This window comes from Erpetoichthys calabaricus, chromosome 5 (genome assembly GCF_900747795.2).
Source record: "Erpetoichthys calabaricus chromosome 5, fErpCal1.3, whole genome shotgun sequence".
NCBI lineage: Eukaryota > Metazoa > Chordata > Cladistia > Polypteriformes > Polypteridae > Erpetoichthys > Erpetoichthys calabaricus.
The window spans coordinates 115,952,472-115,967,471 of NC_041398.2; the positions used below are offsets into that span (position 1 = coordinate 115,952,472).

A 15,000-nucleotide genomic window follows, 5' to 3' on the forward strand; every position below is an offset into this window, starting at 1 on the left:
AGTGAGTGAGTCAGTCAGTCAGTCAGTCAGTCAGTCAGTGAGTCAGTGAGGGCTTTGCCTTTTATTAATATGTATAGATTTAAATAGAACTTGAACAGATACGATAGTTCATAATACCCACGCAGCACTAAGTGCGCGTAACAGCGGAAGTCATCCGTTTTAACAAGCAGCGTATTACACTGATACGAAATGGACTGCCCATTTAATTATTTAGGAATGGATAGATAAATTAAGATTTTGTACAAATATTGTTTTTCATTTTTCTTCCTCGATGGATTCTGGCACCCCCAGCAACAGTTGCTTGCACCAGCACCCCCAATCGGGAAGCGCTGCCTTAAAAGCATCTGAGTGGACAGCAGAACATACCCTCAGTACCTTCATTAAATTATGTTGTCCTGAGGTGTCACATACAAACCTAAGGCTTGTGGCGCCCATGCCTGAGTGTAATGTCATCCAGTGTCCACAACAGGGTTGGAATGTTTGACTAAGAAAGGCAACAAGACGAGCAAAGAAAGAGGTTCATAAATACACGATGCAACTGAAACAGACATACTATTGTAGTATTAAGCCCGTTTTAGTAAGCAGGCATTTCATTATGCAAGTACAGGTAGTACCCGAGTTACAGACATCTGACATACGACTTACGAATGGGGCCACAGCTGCTCCTTCATATGTCTCGGGGACATGACACAGACTCCTCAGTAACTGCGGCTCCGTCATCTTTGGCCTGGGAATGCTGCAAGCGTTGGCTGGACGGAGGCTGGAGGGGGGAGGTTTCGCTGCTCGCACAGTGTAGTGTCCCATGGGCGGCTCTGGTTGATGAATGGGGTGGTGTGGGCCGCACCCCATTCATTCTCAGTGGGTGGCTGGGTGCACGGCAAGCAGTGACCCGGGGTCCATAGTCACCGGGGCCGCAGCTACTGCTCATGTGCAGGACGGAGGCTTGATGGGGTGGAGGGGGGTGGTTTGCTGCCCGCCCACCAAGCCGCCGCAGCTACTACTCCTGACTGGATGGAGGCTGGATGGGGCAGAGGGGGGAGTTTCACTGCCTGCCCACCACACAGCCCCGTTCCTTCTTGGTGGACGGCTGGTGAGGCTGCAAGCGGTGACCCAGTTGTGGCTGAATGGGGGCCATTGACGGTGAATGGGGTGGCGGGGGGCAGCATTGTAGTGTAATGGGGGCGGTGGTGGGCGATTCACTATACGCCTTTGGCCGCAGCCTGTTGCAGGCAGCATACTGCAGTGGAGGTGACTGTGTGGTGGGCTGGTGGTGAACCACCCCTCGCCGACCCCATTCATTCTCAATAGCAAGCCTCCTTGTACTGTTACGCACATAGCAGGAAGTTGTCTCTCGTCAGTAGCGTGATAGCGTGTACAGTGCTGTGCAGAATAGCTCATCTTAACCTTTTGTCTTCACCCTTCAACAATGTCTCTGAAACAAAAAATCTGATGCAAGTGCTGGTGATACATTAAAGAAGAGAAAAACCATCACCATGGAAAGTAAAGTAGAAATAATAAAAAGGTCAGAGAGAGGTGAAACTCCATCATTCATTGGTAGAGCACTTGGTTACAGTCGGTCAACAATAGCATTTATTAAAATAATGTACCTGTTCCGACTTACATACAAATTCAACTTAAGAACAAACCTACAGTCCCTATCTCGCACGTAACCGAGGGACTGCCTGTATAGATATATTTACCCTTGAAGCAATTTCAGAACACTTTCTGATTTTTAATTTTTGATTGGAATTGATTTATCTGATAAATCAAGTGCCTCATCTCCCAAAGTAACAAAATGCTAGGTAACATTTGCGACCAGAAAAGCCATAAAACTTCAGTCCAAAGGCTCAGCCCTACCATATTGTAATTGAGCTGCACAAGTGGCATGATGCTACATATTGAAAAGCTGATTGCTGAGCTCTATGGAAAGATCAAATGAGTAAGTATCTAGTCAATATTTTCTCAGATATCTCACATAAAGGGAAAAAAGTTTTTGCGACAGATGAGCCAGATAATCTAAATAATTTTTATCTTTAATGTGTCTCAAGTATTCTTGCAGTTAAAATTTGCTTCTTAAGGTATATACAGTATAGTACACATACCTGCATACTTAATGTTTCATTGGATATTTTTCAATCATGCATCTTTGGACAATCTTAGGAAGAAGTTGTAAGCATACACTGTTACTTGACTCAGCACTATCAGCACTAAATGCTGTTAGCAACAGCACACATTGCCCCTCGCCCTAGTGAGGTAATTCTTATCTCCGATGAATTTGGAGGGTATTCCTCTGACAAGTATGCGTGACAATATATATACAGTATTTAATTAGGTGATCTATTACTGAACTAGTGACTTAAAGTATCTGTCTATCTACCTGTCTGTTTGAATAATATCAAAGCTAACAGAAGTCCAAATCCACTGAATTAAGATACTACTATCCTTGAACATCAAACTGCTGGGTTGCAAAAATCCTACAAAAAGGTTAAATACCTATTTTTATTTTAAATGGGAACTTATGATATTAACATGTTAAATTCTTGTAAATTATTTTGGTTCACCCTATTCCATACAGATTTAGCATAATAATCAAGATCCAGCTCAAGCAGAAGGTGAGTTTTAGAACACGACCCTCCAACTTGTGTAGCTGGCCAATCACAGTCTGGTACATCTTTCTCCTGTTCTCATCCTGGCACAAAGATTCTTCCAGCATGTACATTTGAACATCTGAAAAATCAAACAGGTACATTTTCAGTGAATACTCAGTACATCTTATAATACTTTTTAATATATTTGTTTCAGTTTATTGTTTATCCCTTTCCCACATTCCCAATTGAAGTTCCTTGGGGATTTGCCCATTTATATATGTAGCTAACCAAGGCAACCACAATGAAATACATGCTGGGAGAGTAGGTCTGTGGTGTGATATGATAACAAAATGCGATATGTAAACAATAATCAGCCTTCAATTTGAATTGCAGGAGAACAATACACCAAAAAACTATAAATTCTAATAAAAAGCTGAAAGGAAACTTTAACCCTTGCAATGCTCATATTGCTTCCTTGTGCTTGCTTAATGCTGTTCCAGTGATATGCTATGAAAAATGAGTGTGATCTACAAGTTAGAAAACTTTAAAGTCACCCATACTCCATTAATATTAAACTGTGGTTTTGTAGCAAATAACCATGAATGGAAATTAATTAATTGAAATTTTCATATCAAAAAGCTAAATAAGACACTGCTCTCTGGAAAATAGGAACCTTTTTCTTCTTGATTATCAAAGTAGCAAAAGGATACACTGGAGACACTGGGCATTTCCTTCATCCAAATGAAGACATCTCATTGAAAGAGTTATTCACAGTTGCTGAACTAAAGTGCCCTCCGAGGAAGAATTCTTGATGGTTCCGCCAGGGTCTCACAACTCTTTGCACTGTCACAGATGTCAACTTTGCCGTGCAGTTTGCAAATATAAATGTAAAAATGGTGTCACACTAGGCTGGGCTTCTCTTGTTCTTGCCCAGCTAGCTCTTTTACTATAAATTACAAGACTCCCTACGGCTCTCTGAGCTTGTGAATATTGCTTCATTTCATTCCTTTGCCACAATGACAAGGAAGCCAATGCTTTTTTCTGGTTTCAGGCTTGCAAAACAATAGCTTGGATGCTATAAGTATGAACATTGCAGAATGCAGTCCCAGTTCAGAATCAAAATAGATTTTTTATCTTCAAGTTTATGTTACGTAATTCTTATTGAATCTTTCAGAAAAAAATGGACTCCTTTCCTAACATTATTAAACCTATAGCTCACTATCTAAAATTTTAAATAAAAGTACATCATAAACTTTTACTTGTATAATCCTGAACATTTTTAGATCCATTATGTAAAAAAGAAACAGTTGGCTTTTGTTGATGTCTGTAGATTTCTATTAGATGAGAATTCGCAAAGATTTATTTTATTTTTAGATACCCACTCACTTTATAACTTTAGACACATTCAAGATGTTTGTGTCTGTTACAGAATGATAAAAGAACAAAATTGACAAATGGATCAATTTCTCAAAAAACTCAATTGTAAATGTATGAAAAAATGAATTTCATATTAGCTTGTTTAAATATAGTAAGTATCAATTTTATAATTTAAATTAATACAATGATTATGATTTGTGATTAGAAAATTCATAATTATTACATAATTACATGAAATTAATTTGTGAAGACAATAAAAATTTGAGAGATCTTTGATGTGTGCTTAGGAACTTTTTAAATAGTATACAGCATTTCTCACCTTCTTAATGGTATTCATTGTTAGGTACTGTATAATCCAATGTGGAGTTTTGTTTTCTGTATTTTAACATTTGAATTTTGTAATACACAAATTGTACACTACAGATACAGATACAAAACACTAAAACATCAAAAAGGAAATATATTAACATTTGTTTTATTTCTAGGAGTAACCTTAACAATGTATTGATTATAGAAAAAGGATTATTAAACTGCTTTTCATATAATTTAGCAAATCTCTATAATCCTAAACGTGTCATTGTATGTTCTGTTTTTCAGCATTTTCAGGTAAAGGAAACAAAAATAAAGAGATGTTTCTGTCTCATTCAAAGAAAGAGTCCACCTCAAAATTATATTTTTTATATGTTACTTGTGTACTTTGTAGTGGTCACCAAGAAAAAATTGTAATCTCATGTTTTCATGCAGAATGGAGAGAAAGAAGTTTATGACATAACAGAAGTCAATAGTGACCAGTGCTGTACGATGTGAAAAATGTTCATGGAAAAAGGAAAAAAATCTCACATTACTCGTGTGGCATGATCCACATGTCTTTTATCAAGTCGTATGCTCAAAACATTTAAAATACATGTTTCTTTGATAAAATACTGTTAACTTATCTGTATGTTACTGTTAAATTATCAGCATGCACATAAACAGGATACCTAAAGCATCATGCAAAGGACATTTTGGAGCTGAGACAGGACTCTTGACCAAGGAGTGAGTACTTAAGTATAGACATCATAAAAGCATTTTGAATTCTTCTTCTTCATTCATCAGCCTCTCAAAGTACTCTTTCCATCTGCTCAACACACTCTCCTCACTTGTGAGTACGTTTCCATTTTTATCCTTTATCACCCTAACCTGTTACACATCTTTCCCAGCTCGGTCCCTCTGTCTCACCAATCAGCACAGGTCCTTTTCTTCCTCCTTAGTGTCCAATCTCTCATACAACTCATCATATGCCTTTTCTTTAGCCTTCGCCACCTCTCTCTTCACCTTGTGCCTTATCTCCTTGTACTCTTGTCTACTTTCTGCATCTCTCTGGCTATCCCACTTCTTCTTTGCTGTCCTCTTCCTCTGTATACTCTCCTGTATTTCCCCATTCCACCACCAGGTTTCCTTTTCCTCCTTCCTCTGTCCAGATGTCACGCCAAGCCCCCTTCTTGCTGTCACCCTTACTACATCTACTGTAGTTTCCCAGCTGTCTGGTAACTCCTCACTACCACCCAGTGCCTGTCTCACCTCCTCCCTAAACTCAACCTTTGCAGTCTTCCTTTTTCAATTTCCACCATTTGATCCCTGGCTCTGCCCTCACTCTCTTCCTCTTCTTGATCTCCAACGTCATCCTACAGACCACCATTCTATGCTGCTTAACTACACTTTCCCCTGCCACCACTTTGCAGTCTTCAGTCTCCTTCAGATTGACTCTTCTGCATAGAATGTAATCTACCTGTGTTTGCATCTTCCTCCACTCTTGTACGTAACCCTATGTTCCTCCCTCTTCTTAAAATATGTATTCAGCACAGCCATGTCCATCCTTTTGTCAAAATCCACTATCATCTGATCTTCTTCATTCCTCTCCTTGACACCATAACTACCCATCACCTCCTTGTCTCCTCTGTTCCCTTCACCAACATGCCCATTGAAATCCTCTCCAATCACCACTTTCTGTCTCTTGGGTACACTGTTCATCACATCATCAAACTCACTCCAAAAATCTTCTTTCTCATCCATTGCACACCCAACTTGTGGGGCATATGCACTAACAACATTCATCATCACACCTCCAATTTCCAGCTTCATAACCATTACTCTGTCTGACATTCTTTTCACCTCCAAAACACTCTTGACATACTGTTCCTTCACAATAACCCCTACCCCATTTCTCCTCCTATCCACACCATGATAAAACAATTTGAATCCACCTCCGATCCACCTGGCCTTACTCCCCTTCCATTTAGTCTCTTGTACACACAATATATCAACCTTCCTTCTCTCCATCATATGTGCTAACTCTCTCTCCTTACTAGTCATACTGCCAACATTCAAAGTTCCTACCCTCAGTTCCACTCTCTTTACCTTCCTCCTTTCCTCCTGCCTCCGGACACATATTGCCCCTCTTCTTCTCCTTCTTCTTTGGCCACAGTAGCCAAACCTGGTGTTAACCTGGGGCTCGACACCGGATGCCCTTCCTGATGTAACCCTTCCCATTTTTCCGGGCTTGGGACCGGCACGAAGAAACATACTGGTTTGTGCATCCCCTGTGGCTGGGTTATAAAAGCATTTTGAATTTAATTCCCCCAAAATGTCAGACTTATATGAGTTTTTACTCCTGATTTTACAATTTCTGTACATAGTATATTTATATAAGCATTTATAATGCTCCATATCATATACCTTACTTCATGCAAATGCATCCTTTGAAACAAAATTATATACTGACTATAAATTAAGAGCATTGTTAGCAGTATTTCCACTGAGTAGGCTGCTGGCATAGACTCAATTGGCTTTGATTGGCTTTTTTCTAGTGATTGTGGCTCCCACTGGTTTATTGTTTCCTGGTACTGTATGAAGGCTGAACTTTTTTCTTTCCATTTCTGAACTGTGTACTCTAAAATTATATAGTTAAATAAGGCACTGCTTCGCAATGGACTAGCATTCTGTCCTTGCTCTTAGTGCTGCTGAGTAGACTCTAAACCCCTAAGCCATAGTGATATTGAATAAGTTCATTTTGGTTTGGGCATGTAGGGTGTATGAATGTAAATAACGTACTATATATTTCATACACAACAGCATATTAAATAGAGTCCTGACAAGAGACTTTCAGTAGCTTTAAGGGAACCAATTTGAAGGTAACACAAATGAAGATCAGTGAAGACCAACTGCACAAAACACAAGTCCTAGATTCTGACTCTTTATTTTTCTTTTTACAGACTTCTGTTACACTACACAATGCACTGCAACTACAATTCTTTTTCTTTACTTCGTCCTCTCTCAACTCCACTAGTTCAGAATATTCTGGAATGTCTTGAAACTACCAGCTGACAAATTTAACTAGCAAGTGGTAACAGAACATTGATGTGACTGGAGTAGAAGCTGTAAAAAAAAAAGAAAACGCCAGAGAGTGCAGCTTTGTTTGCTCTCTTTGTCCTTGTCATTTACCACCCAAAATAATAAAATACCGATAAACAGGAAATAGGGACCCCAATGGTATTGTTGTTGATGGATGACTTTTTGCAGAAAACACTATTCTTCTAGCAAGCCTTCCATTTCTACACAATCAACAAGGTCTGATCCTGGTGAAAACCCCTTCAACCCCATCAACTGTGGTTACACTGTCTCCACCTGATGCAGCTCCTCTAATAAGTGGCACTAATGTATGCTTCACAGAATTAGATAGGAAGCACATTTATTAGATTAGATCAGATCAGATTAGATTAGATTAGATAAACTTTATTAATTACAAGGGAAAATTCAGATGCATACAGCAGAAGAAACATAAAATACAAGGGTATAGTCTCACAGGAAAAGTAATATAGCTAATCAATTGAAAATAAAATAAATGCATATTGTGCAGAAATTTCAGAATGGAAAGAGTATGTGTGTCAATATGAATTTGGTTGTTCTGCATAACACCATAAGGGATGCGTGAATTGATGGCTCACTATTAGAACTGTCAAAAAGCTAAAAAGTAAGTGGAGGCCTTTGTTGGGTTTGCTATTGGAGCTTTGTAGATTGGTTTTCCTAAAGAGCCATGCTGTTTATGAATCTGACATGAAAGACTGTGCCTTAGTGCAGTATCCAGCTTGACTTAAAAAAGAGAGCATTTATAAAACAGAGAAGCAATTTAACTAAACAGATTGTTATCAACATTTTTACGTTAGAGTTCAAATGATGTTGCTGTCACACCCCTGAGCTTTTTTTGACATACAGTAAACCCTCGTTTATCATGGTTAATCCGTTCCAGACTCTACCACGATAAATGAATTTCCGCGAAGTAGGATTCTTTATTTATAAATCGCAGTTAGAGCACAGAAAACCTGTTTACGACCTTCTAAATATGTTTTTTAACATTATTAGAGCCCTCTAGACATGAAATAACACCCTTTAGTCAAAAGTTTAAACTGTGCTCCATGACAAGACAGAGATGACAGTTCCGTCTCAAAATTAAAAGAATGCAAACATATCTTCCTCTTCAAAGGAGTGCGCGTCAGGAGCAGAGAATGTCAGAGAGAGAGAGAGAGAAAAGCAAACAATCAAAAATCAATAGGGCTGTTCAGGCTTTTAAGTATGCGAAGCACCACCGGACAAAGCAGCTGCAAGGAAGGAAGCAATGTGAAGGTAGTCTTTCAGCATTTTTTAGAGGAGCATCCATATCCTCTAGGCCAGTGTGAGAACAGCCCCTCTGCTCACACCCCCTCCGTCAGGAGCAGAGAATGTCCGAGAGAGTGAGAGAGAGAAAAGCAAACAATCAAAAATCAATACGTGCTGTTCAGGCTTTCAAGTATGCGAAACACCGCGTGGGAAGCATATCGTATATCATTGAGGAGTTTTATTCAATACGTAATATGTGCTCTGGTTGGGTAGCTTCTCAACCATCTGCCAGTAGCGTCCCTTGTATGAAATTAACTGGGCACACCAACTGAGGAAGCATAAACCATAAATTAAAAGACCCATTGTCCGCAGAAATCCGCGAACCAGCAAAAAATCCGTGATATATATTTAGATATGCTTACATATAAAATCCGCGATGGAGTGAAGCCACGAAAGTCGAAGCGTGATATAGCGAGGGATCACTGTATTTTACATCAAAGAGTTCAATTATATTGCTTTATTCCTTTACAACTCCAATAACTAGGAGTAGTATTGAGACCTGGAGGGGAACATCCCACTTTATAATTAGAAACTCCCAGAATTGGAATGGAAGTATGTAGCAGTGGAAAAAATGCAGCTCATATAATTTATTAAACATGTAATTCACCCTGGTACAGTAACACTTGCATTGAATCGCAAGTCACAAAGACAGTAACAATCACATTATTAGATGGTGTAAGAAATACCAAGACAAACCATAAAGGGTTGGGGCATTTTTGTGATCCCTGTATAATTGCAAAACAAATAAATGAGCTGTACAACAGTTTAAATGTCTTTCCAGATGGGGGTCCAAGATCTGACTGTCATGATATGGTGTAGAAGGGGTTTATATGGGATTCAGGCAAGAAGAGGTGGGTCTAGTAGGGCGAAGTGACATCAAAGGTGGAACAGATGACAATCTTGCACCCTGCAGAGGGAGTAAAAGAAAAGGCATTAGGCAACAGTGCCAACCCTTGGTTTGGAGGAGAATTGCAACCGTCGGAACCCTTCAGCTATCATCAAAGCACACACATCTGACAATGGTTCCTTGGCCCCTTAGTTTCCAGGTGGAACACCAGAAAGTGTTTTTCCACAATTATACAGATGCTGCTTCTCGAGTCTTAAACGTCATGGTTAAAAGGTCTGAGCTGAGGGTAGGCATGTGTCCCATACAAGTGAAGGAATTGAGGATTACGCCTCAACCTATAGGTTTATGTTTTTGGGGTTTTTTTTTATCACGTATATGACAGACCAGATGAGTCTTTTTGAAATCTCTCTTAAAAGTCTCCGGGCTTCAGCAAGTCATCGATATCAACCAGTGACTGGAGTCGGCACAACAATGTGAGCTTTTAAATAAAAACATGCCACAGAACTTTATGTGTGTGTGTGTGTGTGTCTGTGTTTTCCTTTATCTTTCATTTTGCCACAAGGTAATCAGATTGTAACTTTCACTTAGATTGCCCACCCCTTTTATTTGATATCTCTCATCTATTTACAGTATGCTGGTTATAATAAGGGCAACAGATAGGACAGGATGCGTGTGCATGACTACATTTTAAATATGTCTGCTCTCTGAACAGATGCATTGTTTATTATGCTTGTATTCTGTTATGTAACTGTAGTATCCTGAAATGATACCTAATACATTGTTTTTAAATTTGCAAAAATTGACGAAGTAAAGATAAGAAAAAGCATCAGGCATATCAGTGCAATTGCATCTTAAGAGAGGGCATATCCTGCTGAATTTTTATTGCTTTTGTTTAAGAACTAAAATTAAAAAATAATGTAGATTCCAATGAAATCACATAAAATAGTCATTTTAACTTGCCTGTATAGTACTAAATTGAGTAGTTCTTGATCTTGACAATATTTATTCTGAACAATATCAGATGTTTCAAAAATACTGTTACAACACATTGGTGGCATACTGGTGCCCAGATGTAGTATACACATTCTCAAAGTGTCTTTGTGATTTTTTTCACTGGATACTTTGATTTTCGTCACGCATTGCAAGGACATGCAGTGTAGATGAATCTGCAGTTCTAAAGATGCCCCTTTATGGGTTACGGTTTGTGTGTGTGTGATGGACTGCTCCTTCTATTGTACCTATTGGTTCTGTGAAAAGCGCTGGATAGAAAAGAAAGCTAGTGGTCACTGAATGAATTGTGTCACTTGTTATTTTGGTGATAATTTAATAATTAACAATTTGAAAGCGGTATCTAACATGTTTTAAGAAAACAGTTTCAACAGGCATTGACATAATTGAAACATTACTTTATTCCTTTTGTAATATTAAGTATGACTTTTTGGTTAATAGAAATTTTACAGGATTAAATGTAGCATATTGTTAAGTTCCACTGCCTCACAGTTCAAAAATCTTGGACTCAAATTTCTCTTCATTAGATAAAACAGGCATACGAGTAAGAGTAACTGATGTTTCTAAACTGGCATTAAGTGTGAGTTAGGATAGGTAGAGTATCGAGTGAGTGTGCCCTGATGTGCATCATATCCTGTATCTTCTGCCTCATGATGATCAATTAAGTAATGGGAGCACCATTGCAGATAGCCTTGGAAGTATACAGTGAAACCTGTTTTTTCTTCTAAAGATTTTGACTGCAGAAATGCTGGTCCTCAACACCAGTATCTTCAAAACAAAATGGTGTTCGTCAATGACATCTCAGTTGCATCCAATCTTATAAATGCTGAGCCTCTTCAAATTATGGAAAACTTCAAATACTATTAGCCTTTAGCATTTGAAAAAATACATCACAGAAAAGCCTCAGTTGTACGTTCTATTTACGAAACAGATTTAGTAGAATGATAACATTAAGGTTTGATTCTGTGTCTGTCCACTGACATTAAGCTTTGAGCCCACCACTGACAATAACCTCTCAATGCTCATTTAATGTAGCATCTTTTTAACATAAAACAGTCTGCCACATACTGTATTAACATTATATTATACATCAAATTGTAGCGGTGCTACATGAATAGCGATGTCTTAAATATGTTCTGTGCTAAGTCACGTCTTGCATAGCATTGCCCGTTTTTATTGTCTATATCTGTCTCTGTAAATGTTGTCCCCTGAAAACAAAGGGGAAATGATAACACCATGGAACTCTGACCCCTCGTGTTAGTTTTCCATGTCAAACCCACCAATTCTATCTGGGTCATTGCTATTTAAACATGAGGATGAAAGGAAAAAGAAGTACCTAAAACACCGTTATTTCACAAGATGAAAAAGAGCAGAGGAAGAGCACAGATTCAAATCATTTTACACCTTTTCCCACTTGCTGCTTTCAATGCCAGACAGTAACAACTTCACCATCACCGCACAAAACCCCAGAGTTCTGGAGTAGACAGACACGCTGAGGATTTATTCGGTGATACTGCTTTTTGTTGTTTGAAGAGAGGAGCAAGTCAATAATTTCATTCAAATATAATAATCGTAGGACACTTTCCAGCTGGACATGGTTTACATTCACTCATCATCCTCTACCTAATCTTTTGGACTTTTATGTGTGTTTTCGAGTGTTCAGTGTAGGGACAAGGGAGGGTTTGTACTGTATATTTATTTGTGCCTTTATATCGTTTTGTTGTTTGTTCTTTTTTCACCATCAATATATATACTCATTATTTTATATACTGTTTGCTTTTGCTTATTTAACCATCAATTGAGGAAGCTATTTGGAAGAGGTACGGCTTCTCTGGTCTGAATTTTCCTTGGTTTGCCAGGCCACGGGTCTTGGTGGTGTAGCTGCCATCCCGGACGGGTCGGCTATTACAAAATCTTTGTGTAGAATATATTTTTTAACAGTGAGAGAAACCAAAGCAGTTCTGCCATTTGTGGCGAAGAAGTGGTGCTACCAATAGAGAATTGTTCCCATGGTTTAAAAGTAGGAACTTTTATTACTTTATAGGGCATTTTCAAGGCCATTGGAGGATGCTGTGTAATCCTAACATAATTTGTGGTAGGCTGAGATCAGCAAGGTGACTAGAGAGAAGAGACTGTACAGTGCATAAGTGGATTTTCCACCCAAGAGATTAGTCAATTCTAGAAGCAGGCTCTAAAGGTCTCTCATGATTGTTATTTAATTGTTTTGTACATGTTGTGGATGGATGGAAAGTCACTCGAGGAAGTGCTGGGGTGGTAGCCAGGTCACTCTATTTAATCTATAATATTATTAAAGAAGACAGGCACTCAATGGCGCAAATGCTAACACAATAACAGCAATAAGAGGGTCTCAAGGGTTAACACCTCGGCAGAGGAGACCGGAGCTCTGTTTTTGATTGTAGTTTGGGATCAAATTGAGACACCTGTCTCTGGATTATCTGGTCTTTTACAGGATCTGAATGGAAGCATACTTTCAGTAGGCATCTTCTCACCCCTGTGGGTGAAAAAGAGACAAAACCACTAGTGACAGTGCCCTCTCTTGTTCTGGGGTGGTATCAGTTATCTCAGAAAACCAACAAAGTGATCCTCTGATGCAAATGTGTGACAATGTATGTTGTTACTTTGGCTTCTTGTGTCTGTGGTTGGGTTCATGGGCAACTTCTGAGCACCCCATATATTGCACAACTATTATTTACAAAAAGGTAACAAACACAGAGCTTAGTATTCAACCTCTCAAAGCCTTGGACAGGCAGGTTTTGTTTCATAAAGTGGAAGGGATGCCTTTGAGATGTTCAGGACAAAAATAAACATGGCTAAGGATGCTGTTATTTTAAAAGTTTTAACACTATTCTGACAAAGAGGAATTAATTATTTCTACACTTATGAGATTGTCACCCCCCTGGCACAGGCTGTGTGGTTTTGTATTAGTGTTTTCTTAAGTAGATGACTGTTTTTTGTGATTCTTAGGGACTTCTTTGTACAAAGTTACATGGTAAACCATGCCCATCTTGACCATAGCGTGTTGCAAGCCAATTAGCACATGCAACTAAGAATTTCACTGTACTCTCTACATGTGACAATAATGACTTTTATAAACCAATAAGCCTATGTACTTTCTAACGGAATGTCTGATGCAATTTAGTATGCAAGAGAGGATGTACGGAAAGAGAGAAACTCAACAATTACTCCTCTTACAGCGTTACTGATGTCTCAGCCTCTAGCCATGACAGCATTAATTACAGACAAGGCCTACCGAGCATTTTTATACACAACCCTAGGCATGTTGGAATTCTAATTGCTTAATTAACTCGGGAATGACACCTGCGCAAAAATGCCCAATTTCAACACTTTCATTGTTCATTTACTTAACTGTTTTTTTTTTTATAATTTCATTTACTTGAGATTTTGTTCCTTTATGACTACACTGTGTGTGTCAGTGTGTGTATGTTCATTCCAATTTTGCAATTACTGCAGATTGAAGTTTCACATTATCATAAAGTGCTAATATTGGGCAGCTATGAGACCGAGAGGTAGAGGAGAAGGGCAGACATGTATTTGCAGCTTGTATAGCAGGAAAATCTCAAACATTTTCCCAGCATGGGATATGTGATGGAAACCGGGGCGTCAATGGCCCAAACCCCAACACGAACACAGTCCCGGGTTCAAATAAAGGTTGGCAAGAAATTGTGCATGGCAAATAAGGTGAATCAAAATTATAATCATTATCATTATAATCATTATCACACATAGATATATACATTTGTTGACAAGTATAACATGAATAAAAACAGCAGCAGAAATTGTGAAGAAACTGTGCTTTGAATTGTGCTCAATGTTCAGCTGCTCTGTCTTTTATTTCTGTAGCCTTCTCTTCTTACTGAAAAGCAGATCAGATACCATTGTGCTCGGACAAAGCTGTCTTGTTTCTGTGAAGAGAGCAATCCGCCAAAAACAGTAATTCGTTCTGATTACAAGTACTCTCTTCAGGATGGTCCAGATCTCTCAAGTCACATTGGTTTTTGAGTTACCATTTCATTTTTTCTTAAGGAAATACTGTAGATGACAACTCAAGTGAAAAAAAAATGTGTAGTTTGTTTTTATATTGTTCTACTAAAAGGCAGCTTTTTCCGTCACAAGCTTAAAGAAGATAATAACTTCTGAACTTGTTAGTCAGAGTAAAGCTATACACCAAAATTCAAATATATGAGCCATGTTTAAATTTATAATAACTGTCAGAAAATACACCTTTCTTAAGGAATGTTACTTTTGGCCTTTTAAACATGTCATCTCACCCTTTTTTGTTATGTTCTGTTACGATCTTTAATCTTATAATTCAATTGGAATTGTAATCTTGTGGGGTTAATGGTAGTTCTTAGGCACTACTTGATTTATGAACTGCAGCTGTGCCTCTTCTAAATCATATTAACTACTTGTCCTAGATTTTTTTTTTTATAATTTTGTTAACTTTAG

The 15,000-nt window shown here is 38.5% G+C and overlaps 1 pseudogene; it reads right to left on the bottom strand.

Moving 5' to 3' along the window:
* The window catches only part of LOC127528003 (protein ZBED8-like), a 6,456-nt pseudogene extending 5,736 nt beyond the window's left edge, over positions 1-720 (bottom strand).
* Between the last annotated feature and the right edge of the window lie 14,280 nt (positions 721-15,000).